We start from the raw sequence: 13,825 nt of genomic DNA on the forward strand, positions 1-13,825 counted from the left end.
GCCATATGGATGTCCATGGTTTGTGCTGTCAGCAGAAACCATGTGGAGGTCCATGATCCATGGTTTGTGCTGACTGCAAAGAGCAAAGAAGCTTAATTTTCAGTGGTATCAATGACTGCAGACTCACAGTTGAGAATGAGTGACATAGAAGACTTCCTTGACAACTTTCCCACCACCCAAAAAGAAACAGTCTAGACAGGAAGCTATTGAAGAGAACTCTTAAAAATTGTGACAGGGCACCCATGTCTGCTACCTCATGAGACTTTGTGTGCTTCTTCCCCTCTCTGCTGCCACTATGCCATCCAGATTGAGGGAGACCCAAAAACTCCAGGGACACGTGAGCTATGGTCACATTGGTAAACACCACAAGTATCCAGGATGCAGCGGGAATGCTGGAGGCATGCATCACCACAGGATCAACTTCAACAAATACCATCCAGGTTACTTTGGGAAAGTTGGTATGAGGCATTACCACTTAAAGAGGAACCAGAGCTTCTGCACAACTGTCGACCTGGAGAAGTTGTGGACACTGGTCAGTGAGCAGACATGGATCAATGCTTCCAAGAACAAGAAGAGTTGCTCCCATTATTGATGTTGTGTGATTGGGCTACTATAAAGTTTTGGGGGAAGAGAAAGCTCCCTAAGCAGCCTGTCATCGTGAAAGACAAATTTTTCAGCAGAAGAGCTGAAGAGAAGATAAATGGTGTTGGAGGTGCCTGTGTCCTGGTGACTTGAACCACCCAGGAAGTTAATTAAATGCTAACACTTAAAAAAAAATTGTGACAGGCATGCTAAAGTGCAGTTCTTCACAGGCAATGGCTTCTGTCAGGGGCTGTGGTAGGGAAAGACTCAGTTTTCTTTAAGGGGCTGGCCACTGGGAGTTTGACCACATTCCAGTGAGTATATGGTAAACACCAAATGGATGTGGTCTTTTCTTTCTTCTTTTATTTTTAAGGGGAGAGGAGGTCAGAAGAGCAGGGGTGGACCTGAGGGGACTGGGAAGTGAGTGTGATTGGGATGCATTATGTGAAATTCCCAAATAATCAATAAAAATATTATGTTGAAAAAAAGAAATAAATAAACTCTATACATATTTGGGAAAAAATTGGAGAGATCTCATAGTAGTAATTTAAGAGCACACTGAAAGCTCTAGAACAAAAAGAAGAAATCACTTCTAAAAAGAGTAGATGGCAAGAAATAATCCAACTTGGAGCTTAAATCAATAAAATAGAAACAAACAAAAATCAATGCAAACAATCAATGAAATAAAGATTAAGTTCTTTGAGAAAATCAATAATATTGACAAGCTTTTAGCAAATTAAGTAAAAAGTAGAGAAGATTCAAGTTAACAAAATTAGAGATGTAACAGGAACTTAACAACAGACACAGGAAATACAGAGAATCTTAAGTACATAGTTTAAAAACTTGTACTCCGCCAAATTGGAAAAGCTAAAAGAAATAAATAATTTTCTTAATACATACTACCTACCAAAGTTAAATAAAGATCAGATAACAAAACAGACTTTTATGGCCCCTAGTGAAATAAAAGCAGTAATTAAAAGTGTACCCCCTGCTCCAAAAAGCCCAGAGCCAGACAGTTTTAGTGAAGAATTCTACTAGATTTTCAAAGAAGAGTCAATGCTAATACTCCTCAAATTATTCCACAAAATAAAAACACAAAATGCAATGCCCAATTCATTTTATGAGGCCACAGTTATCCTGATATCTAAACTACACAAAGACCCAACAAAGAAAGAGAATTACAAACCAATTTCCCTTATGAACTTAGATGTAAAAAATTCTCAACATAATCCAAACAAATCCAAGAACACATTAAAAAAAATCCACCACAATCAAATAGGCTTCATCCCAGAGATGCAGCAGTGGTTCATCATATGTAAATGGATAAATGTAATCCGCCATATAAACAGATTAAAAATCAAAAGCCACATGATCATCTTATTAGTTCCAGAAAAGGCCTTTGATAAAATTCAATAGCCTTTCATGATAAAAGTCTTGGAGAGATTAGTGATACAAGGGACTTACTTAACATAATAAAGACAATTTACAGCAAGCCCATAGCCAATATCAGCTTAAGTGGAGCGAAACCCAAAGTATTTCCACTGAAATCAGGAAAAAGACTAGGGTTGTCCACTCTCTCCATACTTCTCAATACCGTACTTGAAGTCTTAACTACAGCAATAACACAACTGAAGGAAATCAAGGGGATACAAATAGGAAGCAAAAAAATCAAAATATGTTCATATATAGTCAGAGTATACTATATTTATATGTAGAAGAGATAAGCGACCCTAAAAATTCCACCAGGAAGCTCCTATAGGTGATAAACACTTTCAGCAAAGTAGCAGGATACAATATTAACTCACAAAAATAACTAGTCTCCCTATATACAAATGGTCTAGAAAAAAAATGGGGATGCAAAACTTTTTACAATAGTTTCAAAAATATAAAATATCTTGGAGAAACTGTAACCAAGAAAATGAAAGAATTGTATGATAAAAACTTTAAGACATAAAAGAAAGAAGTTGAAGAAGATATCAAGAGGTGGAAAGAGCTCTGGTGCTTATGGGTCAGTAGGATTAATATGGTAAAACTGGCAATCTACATATTCAAAGCAATCCTCATAAAAATTCTTCACAGATCTCGAAAGCACATTTTTCAGCTTCATTTGGAAACACAAAAAACCCAGGATAACTAAAACAATCCTGAATAATAAGAACTGCTGGAGGTATCACTATCCCCAATCTCTAATTGTACTACAGAACGATAGGATTTGTTATGCCCGGATCGTTGAACCCCAAAAAGACCACCACCAAGGAGACAACTCACCTATTGCAAGCACAAAGATTTCTTTATTAAATCTAGCTGAAACAAGGACCCCACTCTTTCAGGAACAAGTGGAGTGCCCTTCTTTGGCTGAGGGGGTTTTTAAAGGGGAAAGCTAGAAAGACTGGATGTCTTGAGATTACAAAGTTTTTATGGATGCTATTAAGCAGGAAGTTGTAGAGGAAATAAGATTGTTAATTACCTCCTAGGCAGAGACTTTTATAACTATGAATTGACAGCCATCTGATCCTCTTTAGGACAGAGAAATGTTGACACAGCTGGGGGGTGTTATTTGTTACCAGGCCTCTGTACCCAGTTCTTTGTTTATCCTTATCTGTTAGGCTGCCTTTTTGGGAACTCAGCAAGGCTTGGAAATTTTCTTTTTCCTATATAGGTTTTGGAGTCTAAGTTTTAGACTTTTATTAATTTTTTCCCTGTATAATAAAAGCAGCATGTGTTAGCAAAACAAACAAAACCCAGACATGTTGCTGTGCAGTAGTGGCACACAACTTTGATCTCAGCATTCAGGAGGCAGAGGCAGGCAGATCTCTGTGAGTTCAAGGCCAGCCTGGTCTATAGAGCAAGTTCCAGGACAGTCAGGTTTGTTACACAGAGAAACCCTGTCTCAAAAACAAAAACAAACAAGGAACCTTAAGAATCTGAAAAGCTTCCCAACAGCAAAGAATATTGTCATTTGGACAAAGTGGCAGGTTACAGAATGGGAAATGTTTTTTTTTTTTTTTGTTTGTTTGTTTTTTCTTAACCAACTATACATCAATAAAGGGCTAATATCCAAAATAAAGAACTAAAAACAAGACAAAGTAGCCAAGCAAATCTGGTTATCAAGAAAAAAAATTTTTAAAATGGGGTACAAATTTAAACAGAATTCTCCAAAGAGGAGACAAAAATGGTTGATAAACACTTAAAGGAATGTTCATTATCCTTATCCATCCAGGGAAATTCAAATAAAAAATACTTTCATATTTCTTCTCATACCAGTCAGAGTGGCCAAGATTAATAAATCAAATAAGGATCTCTTATTTGTTGCTGGTGGGGGGTGCAAACTTGTACACCCACTATGGATATCAGTGTGGTGGTGGTTCCTCAGGAAGCTGGGAATCCATCTACCTCCAAACTCAGCTATACCATTTGTTTAAACATTGCTGCTCTATTTCTAAAAGTCAGAAACTGAAAGCAACTTAGATGTCTGTCAGTGGAGAAATGGATAAAGAAAATGTGATAGATTTACATAATGGGAAATTACTCAGCTGTTAAAAAATGAAATCACGAAGTTCTCATGTAAATGGATGGAACTAGAAAAAAGCAATCAAGCAATCATCCTGAGTAAGGTAACTCAGACTCAGAAAGGCAAATATAGTTTGTATTCACTTATATGTGGATGTTAGCTGTTAAGTCAATGATAAGCAAACAACAATCCACAGAACTGCAGAAGCTATGTATAGAGTAAGGGACTAGAAGGGAGAGGTCTTCCTAGGAAGTGGTAGATAGAATAGATAGTTATGAATGGACAGGGGTCAGGGGAGGGTTGAAAAGGAGAATCAGATGGGGGAATGGGAGGGAAGGGAGGATGAAGGACAGAATATGGAGAGGGACAGCTAAAAATTAAGGTCCATTTGAGTTATCATATGGAAATTTATTAAAGTAGAAGTTTCCTAAAATATTTACATGTCTGAAGGCCTTCTAAATGAAACTGACAAATAACAAGGGAGACAGAGCTGCAACTGGACATCTATTTCACCAAATGATCTTCCAGTACTGAGAGTGGGTTAAATCTAAACAACCCAGGCTGTTGCTAAGACTATTGGTTGCTCTCTACAAATTGACAGCAAAGCTCCATTGCTGAAGGCAACAACTACACAACACATCGGACATGGAGCCTTCACTACATAGAGCCGTCATTCCTATAGGCTAATGTTCTTGATACTAGAATGTACTCTGCATGCTCCCAAAGGCAAAAGGTAAACACCAGCCCTACTACAGACCCTTCAATCTACAATGGTGCCCTGCCTGCAAGATGTGCTAATACAATGATAGCACAAAGCTTGTGAGAGTAGCAGACCAATATCTGGTTTGATTTAAGGCCCACTCCATGAGATATAACTCATATCTGACGTTCTTCTTGATCAAGAACCTGAGACTAGATAGCCCAAAGACTTAGGGGAACACAAAATACTACTGTTCCATTAAAGGAGCATAGCAAAATGACTCCTAATGACACTTTGTTATACTCAATAGATCAGTGCCTTGTTCAGCCATCATTAGAGAATCTTCCTCCTGAAGCAGATGGGAGCAAATATAGAAACCCACAGTCAGACATTATGTAGAGAATGAGAGACCTTTGAACACTCAGCCCTAAATGGGATGTAACCATCAAATACTTCCCCTAAGTGTTCAAGGAACCTTGCAGAAGAGGAGGTGGAAAGTAGAACCAGAGGGGATAGAGGACACCAAGAAATGAACACCTTCTAAACATAGCAAGATCAACATACATGTGAACTCACAAGGACTGAGGTAGCATATACATGGCCTGTACAGGTGTGCACCATAAGTGTCCTAGAGATGAAAGGACACTTTGTGCAAACGTTTCCTGTTCATTAAAGCCTCTTGCGTGTTGCAGCAACTGGACTGGACATTGAGTTCTTGGGGGTACTGACAAAAACTGGGAGACTCCTTATTCTGAGGGTCTTACATTTTAATCACAGCACTAGGGAGGCAGAAGCAGGCAGATGTCTGTGAGTTCGAAGCCAGCCTGATCTACAGAGTGAGTTCCGGAACAGGTTCCAAAGCAATACAGAGAAACCCTGTCTCGAAAAGAAACAAAACAAAACAAAAAAGTATTTAATTTGTGGCTTGCTTATACTTTCAGGTTAGTACACTATCATCATGTCAGATGATAGTTTTCTATTGAAAGACTACACTTCCCAGCATCCCTTGCAGACTATGGAAGTTCTTTCTGCCCCTAGAAGAGGTCATATCTCATCTTCTCCTCTAAGCATTTTGGTTATCAGCACTTGTGGATGATAAAGATGCCTGCCACTGTGAATAAACATGGTCCCATCTAAAGTCAGACCAAACCCCTCTTTCTTTTTACCTTCCATCTCTCTACAGCTGTCTTTTAATCATCTAGCATAAATTGTTGACGACCTGGGATGGGAAATCTGAGCATAGCAGCAGCTCAAGCCTAACCCATGGACAAACTTCCCTGCCTTTCATATGCTTCCCAGCCCCTGACTCAAAAGGGCTCTACAGGGCTACCCTTTTATCTCAGGCTGCCTTTCCATTTCACTCTTTGTCTCTGTCCTTTCTCTTACCTTACTGTCTTGCCCCGGACACAGTCTGACCTAGGTGAGAGACCACACTGCATTCCAACCAGAACATATAGCAAAATACCAGGACAAGGTTTGTTGAACCTAACTTGGAGGTGCCCTGGTCAGGGCTAGGAGTTCACTATGTTAGGTCCCAAAGAAACCCAGGACAAGTCTCTCTCAGTACCTGTGGCCCCTTCCAGCCCTTCTCATTCCTCTCCTTACACTGAAGGTCTCCCTCAGGGCTGAGTGTCTGCTTTCCTTCCGCCAGCTCTCTTCTCCTGATAACTCAAGCTGTTTTGGCTATATGCTCTCCTGGCTCCCAGTTTCACTTTTGGCCTCTTGGTCCCGGATTCCTCCCTTGATCTGCTTGCACCCTCTGTCTTTTCTTCCTCTCCCCACTCTTCCTCTCATGGTCTAGTCCACTCTGGAGTCTTCGAGATGCCTGTGGCTGTTTTCTCCCTCATATCTACAATAAAACCTCCTCCATAATGCCTAGGAGCAGTCATGTCCTCATTTTCATTCTTCTGGTGCCAAAACCAAGCTGCAAATTTGACTCTCCTAAGGTATGCATTTATTTCTGCTGGCTTCTGCCACCCATAATATTTGACTCCAAATTCTAGTGTCTGACTCTTAAGCTGCTTATCCAATCCCCTCTAACCACCTGCCTTTCCTTGCCTACTCTGTAAGTGTCCCTTCTCTGGGGACACTTTACTGTAAAGTGCCATAAAGCACGTCAGCTAACTTCTGATTTGTTCCTTGCAAAGTGGAGGGTATCTGACCTAGGGCAGCTCCTGCAAGGTCAGAAGGCCAGAAACTAAGCCCATGTGCTGAGTTCAGGGCCTTTGTCTTTCTAGGTCTTTTCTGCAGCCTGTCATGCTGAGGGTCTGGTCCCTTCAATACCTATTGACTATTTAATGTTTTCTTTCTTTTCTTCCTTTGACCATGGCAAGGTTTCCCCTAGTTACCACTGACTGGTTGGCATGGAAACAACAAGTTTCTCCTTATGCCAAGCAAAGTACTCCCTGTTTCATTAAAAAGCAAGTCTAGCCTCCTTCAGTTCTGGACTACTCCTGGGAGGGAGTCAATTTGACTGTACAGCCTGGAAACAGAATTCTCAAAATAGCGTAGGTCTAAGTCCATCTGGGAACCAAGTCCTCTAAAGTTTTGAATTCCTAACAATCCTAAGGTGCCTATGGCAGTTGCACTGGCTATTCCTGCCTCTTCTTAGGATTGGGACCAACATTGGGGCCCACAACCTTCATTAATACCGAATCAAGGCCAATGTGAGCTCTCCCCTCTCTTCAATTATAGGCACATACCTGCAGGAATAATAGAGAACAATGTACATAGAGTTGGGGTGTGATTCCACTGAGTGGAGTGGGGGTGTGATTCCACCAAGTCAGAGGATGCACATTTAGTCAAACTGTTAGTATAAGCAAGCCAAGATTTGAGGACACGATAAAGTTACTTTGTCCTTGGTAGAGTATGCTTAAAATTGTAGCCATTGTAGGTTCCCCTTTTGACAGTCTTCTCTACAATCTGATTTTCTGACCCCCATCCATTTCCTAGACCCTTATTGTTCTACATTGGAAGGGACATAAGAGGGCATAGGTCCACTTGAAAGAGTTTCTCATCCCTGGTTTTTATGAATGCCCACATTCAGGTTTAGGGGTGATGGGGATTGTGCATCTCAGGTTAGTAAACTCTGGTCAGTCTTACCTTTAAGAGGGTCTGCCATTTCTGAAGCAGTCCTTTTCAAGGATGATACCAGATGCTTTGGCAGCAGTTGGGGTGGTGAGGATGACTGGGTAGGGCCACTTCCAGACAGGTTCCAGAGTTCAGGCAGGGATCTTCTTTATCCAAACCAAGTGTCCTGTCTGCAACTGGTGGGTGGATTTAGAGGTGGAAGATGACAGGCTTCCCTTCATTGTCTGGTCAATAGGCTGCTGAGCTTCCTGCAAAGCCAGCAAGGACTTGTGAAAGGAGTATCTTAGAGATTGGGGAGGATGAAAGGTTGTCTCTCAAACTTAATTTCAAAAGGAGTAAGCCCTTCCTTCCAAGTAAGGAATACATCAGGCCCTGGGCAAAGCAAAGGGGAGGAGGTTGGACCAATTTTTCACGAGTTTCCAGAACCAATTTGGTCAGTCTCCTTAAGAGTTTTATTTATCTTTTCAGTTTACCAATGTAAGGATGGAAAAATTTAGCCTAATTTTCCCTAGATTCTGCCCCCTAGCAGTGAGTAGGCAAAAGGTCATTTTTGACTGTTTACGACAGGGCAGTTTATGGACAGTACCTGTGAGTGAATGAGAACAGGAAATGAGCCGTGCCACACTACCCAGAAGCCCTAGCAAAAGCAGACTTCCTGGGCAAAGTGCGGGCTTGGATAGTTCAAATTGATTGGTCCACACTGGATACTATGAGATGATTGGTTTGTGATGCGCGGGCTTTGTTGTAACCCTATAAAAGCTGTCTGAACCCTGTACCCAGGGTTCCCAGTCCTCTACCCCACGTGGAGTATGGCTGTGGACCCCAGTGCACTGGAATATAAAAGACCTCATGCTTTTGCATCAAGACCGCTTCTTGTGAGTGATTTGGGGGGGCACCTTTCCTGAGTCGGGGCATGAGGGTCTATGCTCTCCGTGGGTCTTTCACCCTGAGCTCTATGGCCTAGATGCATAATGTAATTTACAATTAATATTTAATATCTTTGTCAGATTTTGAGATGCTTTGGCTGAGAAGGTGAGGCCATTGTTAAACCCCGAAGCCAGGGGTTTATCTCCTGAAGAAGCTAGTAGAGCACTCTCTGTATGGGTGGGATAGGCCTCCATCTATCCTGATAAGATATCTACGAACACCAGGAAACATATACAGCCAAAAATAGTAGTTCAGATTTCATTAAAGTACAACTTCCTATTCTCCAGGCCCATTTCCTTGAGCCCATATCCTTTATGGGATCTTCCTTCCCTTTTTGGAGTTTACTTGAGCACAAGTGGCATATTTAAAAGTGATGTCTTTAATCAGGCTTTCCAAATTTGGAGCACAATACCTGGATCTGAGGAGTTGAGCAGTTTTTGTGTCCCCTAGGTGGAGATTCTTAACTAGTTACTGTAGGACCTGCGGAGGGCATGGACCCTCACGCCCCAACTCAGGAAAGGCGTCCCCCCAAATCACTCACAAGAAGTGGTCTTGATGCAAAAGCATGAGGTCTTTTATATTCCAGTGCACTGGGGTCCACAGCCACACTCCATGTGGAAGTAGTGGACTGGGAACCCTGGGTACAGGGTTCAGACAGCTCTCATAGGGTTACAACAAAGCCCGTGCGTCATAAACCAATCATCTCATAGCATCCAGTGCGGACCAATTAATTTGAACTATCCAAGCCCGCGCTTAGGCCAGGAAGTCTGCTTTTGCTAGGGCTTCTGGGTAATGTGACAAGGCTCATTTCCTGTTCTCATTCACTCACAGGTGCTGTCATAAAACCGCCCTGTTGTAAACAGTCAAGAATGTGACCTTTTGCCTACTCCCGGGGTCAGTGGAGAGTTAAGCTAAAATTTTCCATCCTTACATTCCCTACTTCTTCTCTGGTTAATGGTTCTAATCTTAGAACTGGGAGGGCTCAAAGGGCAGCCTCCTCTTTGCCCGGAAGGCTCTTGTAGTGTTGTCTAGGTACTATAATCTGGACCTCACTCATTTGCTCCCAAACAAAAGTAACAATTCTATTAATCATACAAGGTCCATTAGTAAGCAGCAAGAGCAAAATTATTGAGGATCCCCTCAGGGCAGAAAGTGGGGTGGTCATCCAAGGGGACTTATTGAACCATCCCTCAGACCAAAGGGCAGTATAGAGGCCCCCCTGCTGTAAAAATAACAGATCTAACCCACCACGGCTGGAGAGGGGGTCTGCCAGGGAGCTCAATGAATCCTGCAGGTAGGGGGATGGAACCCACTTCAAGTTGGAGTCTAGATTTGTTCACAGGCTGGAGTAGGTCTGCTACTGTTGCATGAGAGCTGTATCTACACCTGAAGCAGTTCCCGCTCCCAAGGGGAGAAGAAGAGTCAGCTTGGTTAGTGGTTCCCTCTGCTTAAAAATGGTGTCCAGATAGTCTTACCTTGGGTTGCCACCACTGTCCATCCATAACTGATCCTGTTTTTGAGTGAAACTGCTCCCACTGTTGAATAATACCTTGTTCATTGTCACCAATGGGATGTCAGTCAGTTCAGTCCTGACAGATAGGATCAGGTCAGTCACCTCAACTTAGTCATTCAGGGAACCTGTGGGGTCATTGTTTGGCAGGAGACTGGCATGGTTAAGGCCCAGTGTCTTGGGGAACTGAATGAGGAGATAATACAGAAGTATTGTGTCAGCTGGGTGTTAGACATCCATCTCTCAGGTGCTCTCCACAAGAGGGCCCCAACAGAGTGTGAAGCTGTCAGGAACAGTTATTTCCTGAAAGTTAACTTGTCACCTTCTTTTACCTGCAAAGTAGTGGTAGCTATGGACCTTATACATACTGTCCATCTGCTCACTTTCTCTTCCATTTTAGATCTGTTTCTCCAACAAACAGAGCTGATAGAAATGCACAACACACACAGGGGACAAAGTCACACAGAGAGACACATAGTATACAGGGTTATGCTTTGGCAGTGGTACTTGTGGATATTTTCTCCTTCTCCTTTTTGATTTCTCAACAAGGGGTTTCTCTGTGTAGCCCTGGATGTCCTAGAACTATCTCTGTGTAGAATGTTATTGGTTTTGGGTTGCTCATATTGTTAGGATGGAAAATTTTCAGTTGCCCTAGGTCCCAGAATATCCTGAGAACAAGCTCTCCTGACCATGAAGGACCCCCAGGAATGGGCTTGCAAAATATTTCCTAGAAACACAAATGCAGGGGCCAGATAAGGAGCATGAGCCCCAGGTCCCCCTCCCTCACTTGCGGTTTTTGTCTATATAAACTCAAGTAAAATTGGGCCGGGGTTCTCTCTTCCTCCTTTGTGTGCTATGAGTTGAGCCCCAGCCGGCTGGATTCTGAATAAAGCCTCCTGCTGTTTTGCATCAAGTGCGGACTTCCATGGTTTGGGGGTCAATCACTGCATCCCAGGATTCGAGTGGGGGTCTCCCCAGTGCAGGGATCCAAGATGCACCCCCTAGCCATATCAGCCCAGAGCTCATAAAAGCAAAAACCACATTATAATCTTGGGTCTTGCAATTGTCTTTTTGAGCAGAGTAAGCAACCTTGATTGCAAAAAAGCAGAAATGGCAGTCTTATGACCTATTATCTTGCAAGAATAGCAAAAACTTCAAGATCAGTCAATTTTAAGAATAGTGTTCAATGTCTGGGAAGTGGACTGTTAGGGTATAACCTGTTCAAGCTAGGAGATCACATGTTAGAGGCATTTTTGTTTTCTTTTTGGTCTCTGAAGCACAGTAAGTTTAAACTTTAAATGTAATGTTAACAATTGCATAGACCAGGTTGGCCTCAAACTCAGTTCTGCCTATTTTTGCTTTCCAAGGGCTGGGATTAAAGGTGTGCACTGCAACCACCTGTCTTTTGTTTTTCTGTTTTTTGAGAGATATTTTCTAAGAAATTTCAAAAGCCAAAAGCTCATCTAATTTGGTTATCTTGCTTTACAAACTATTTTTGTGGCAGCATTTCTGCTGGGCTACAACTGGTCTGGCTTCTAGCACCTAGCCCTAATTCATCTTTTGTTTAGCACATACTTTTTGTTTCTCTTGTTGCCCTACATGTGAATCTTGCCTGAGCTTTTACCAAGCATACAAAGCCTGTGCATAATTTAGTTGGGGGAAACCAGAAAATTGTGGTACCTCATGAATTGAGGATTTGTACTTGACATTGTCCCTTCAGAAGCTTCATCAGGTTGAAGAAACAGAAATCAACTTGCTAAGGTGTAAATAGGAGACCAATAAAAGTAGTCCTGGGCAAAGGAGAAAGGGTCTCAGTCCTTAGAGAATGAACCCCACTGTGGCTGAGAAAGGCTAAATTCATTCTTAAGGTGTCTCTGAGTCTTCTTTCCATAGATGGTGCATCCAACACCCACAGTGCAACCTTGTTTCTTAACAACCATTCTATTTTTTAAACTGAAAAATGATGAGAAACATGCTTAGCGCCATCAGTATGTGGTAATCTAGAAATTTGTTCATTGACAAAAGGAGTAAGGATTTGGCTTTAGTCTTTTCTACGAATTCAGTTTATCACTTTTATCATTATTTCATCTTTATTGTTCTTGTTCTCATACCTAAAGATTTCATATCTGTCTTTTAAACATTTTACCTACTCATCTTCACCCTATACCCAAATATAATATTCCACACAAGCTCTCTAACAGCTTTCACCTGCAACTAAAAAGTACCCTCATTCTTTTCTTCCCAGACCATATATAGCCCCTGCTATTTTCTGCTACCTCATTTATTTATTTATATTTATTTATTTATTTATTTATTTATTTTTGCACAACAGTCCTGGCAATGGGACCAGTCATTGTTAGCCTGAATCATCTCTATATCCACTTTCTTTCACTGGCTTACTCTGTATCTCTTGCCTCCACTTCCCTCTACTCCTCAAACCTTCCCGGAAAAAAAAAAATCTCTGTTTTACCCCATAACCAGCTGCTCACAGCGTCTAATAATTATTTTCAAGTCTCTTCTGGAATACAGGACGCCAATCATCCGAGTCATCGAAGCTAATCAAGTCAAAACTCTCCCTCTGCTACATGACCTGAGGACTCCTTCTTCAATAGACTCAGAACTACCTACTTTGTCATAGACCATCCTCAACAGAATGCAGCTATAATGCTCCCTGCCATGCATTTTAATATTTTCTTGGAGTTAGGAATGATAGTTGAAAGACTACACTTGTTATGCCCAGTTCGAGGAACCCAAAAAAATTCGCCACCAAGGAGGTGACTCACAGAATGCATGAACAAAGGTTTCTTTTATTGCAAGCTGCAGCTTGGATTCCTTTGGCTTGGGAGCAAAACAGACTACTGCTTACAGCTAAGGGAGGTTTTTAAAGGGAGAGTTCAAAACACAGAAAGTCACGAGATTACAAAGCTTTCATGGTTACATAGGACGAAACAATAACTGTCTGTTTAGGCAGGATACAATTAAGCAGGATATTGTAAGGGAAATAAGCTTGTTAATTATCACCTAGACCAGGGATTTTACAACCTCCAGTTGATGGCTATCTGATCTTCTTTAGAGAGAATGCTGGGAATAAGAAGGGCAGAGTCATGGAGTCCCTAGATGACACAAAGGACTGTGTTGAGATAAGGTACCAAGTCACGTGGTAGAACATAGACAGAAATATGGGTTAATTAAAGGTATAAGAGCTAGATAGTAACAAGCTTAATCTATTGGCCAAACACTTATTTATTTATTTATCTAACATTTTTTAATTTATCCCAGGTTCCCCTCCTTTTTTCTTCCTGCTCCTCCCCCCACCCCCGCACTTCTCCTTCACATCACCTCCCATTTGCTCCTTAGAGAGGGTAAGTCGGCCAAACATTTATAATTAGTAATTAGTTTCTTTGTGGTTATTGGGAGCTGGTTGGTGGGACAGAGCTGACTGCTAGGACACACAGAAAGTCGACCTACAGAGAGAAATAGAAACAGAGAGAGAGAGAGAGAGAGA

At 41.7% G+C, this 13,825-nt stretch overlaps 1 pseudogene; it reads left to right on the plus strand.

Moving 5' to 3' along the window:
• Nucleotides 1-280: 280 nt before the first annotated feature.
• Nucleotides 281-750, plus strand: LOC127228231 (60S ribosomal protein L27a-like; annotated as a pseudogene).
• The last annotated feature ends 13,075 nt before the right edge of the window (nucleotides 751-13,825 follow it).

The sequence above is a fragment of the Phodopus roborovskii genome, unplaced genomic scaffold (genome assembly GCF_943737965.1).
Source record: "Phodopus roborovskii unplaced genomic scaffold, PHOROB, whole genome shotgun sequence".
NCBI lineage: Eukaryota > Metazoa > Chordata > Mammalia > Rodentia > Cricetidae > Phodopus > Phodopus roborovskii.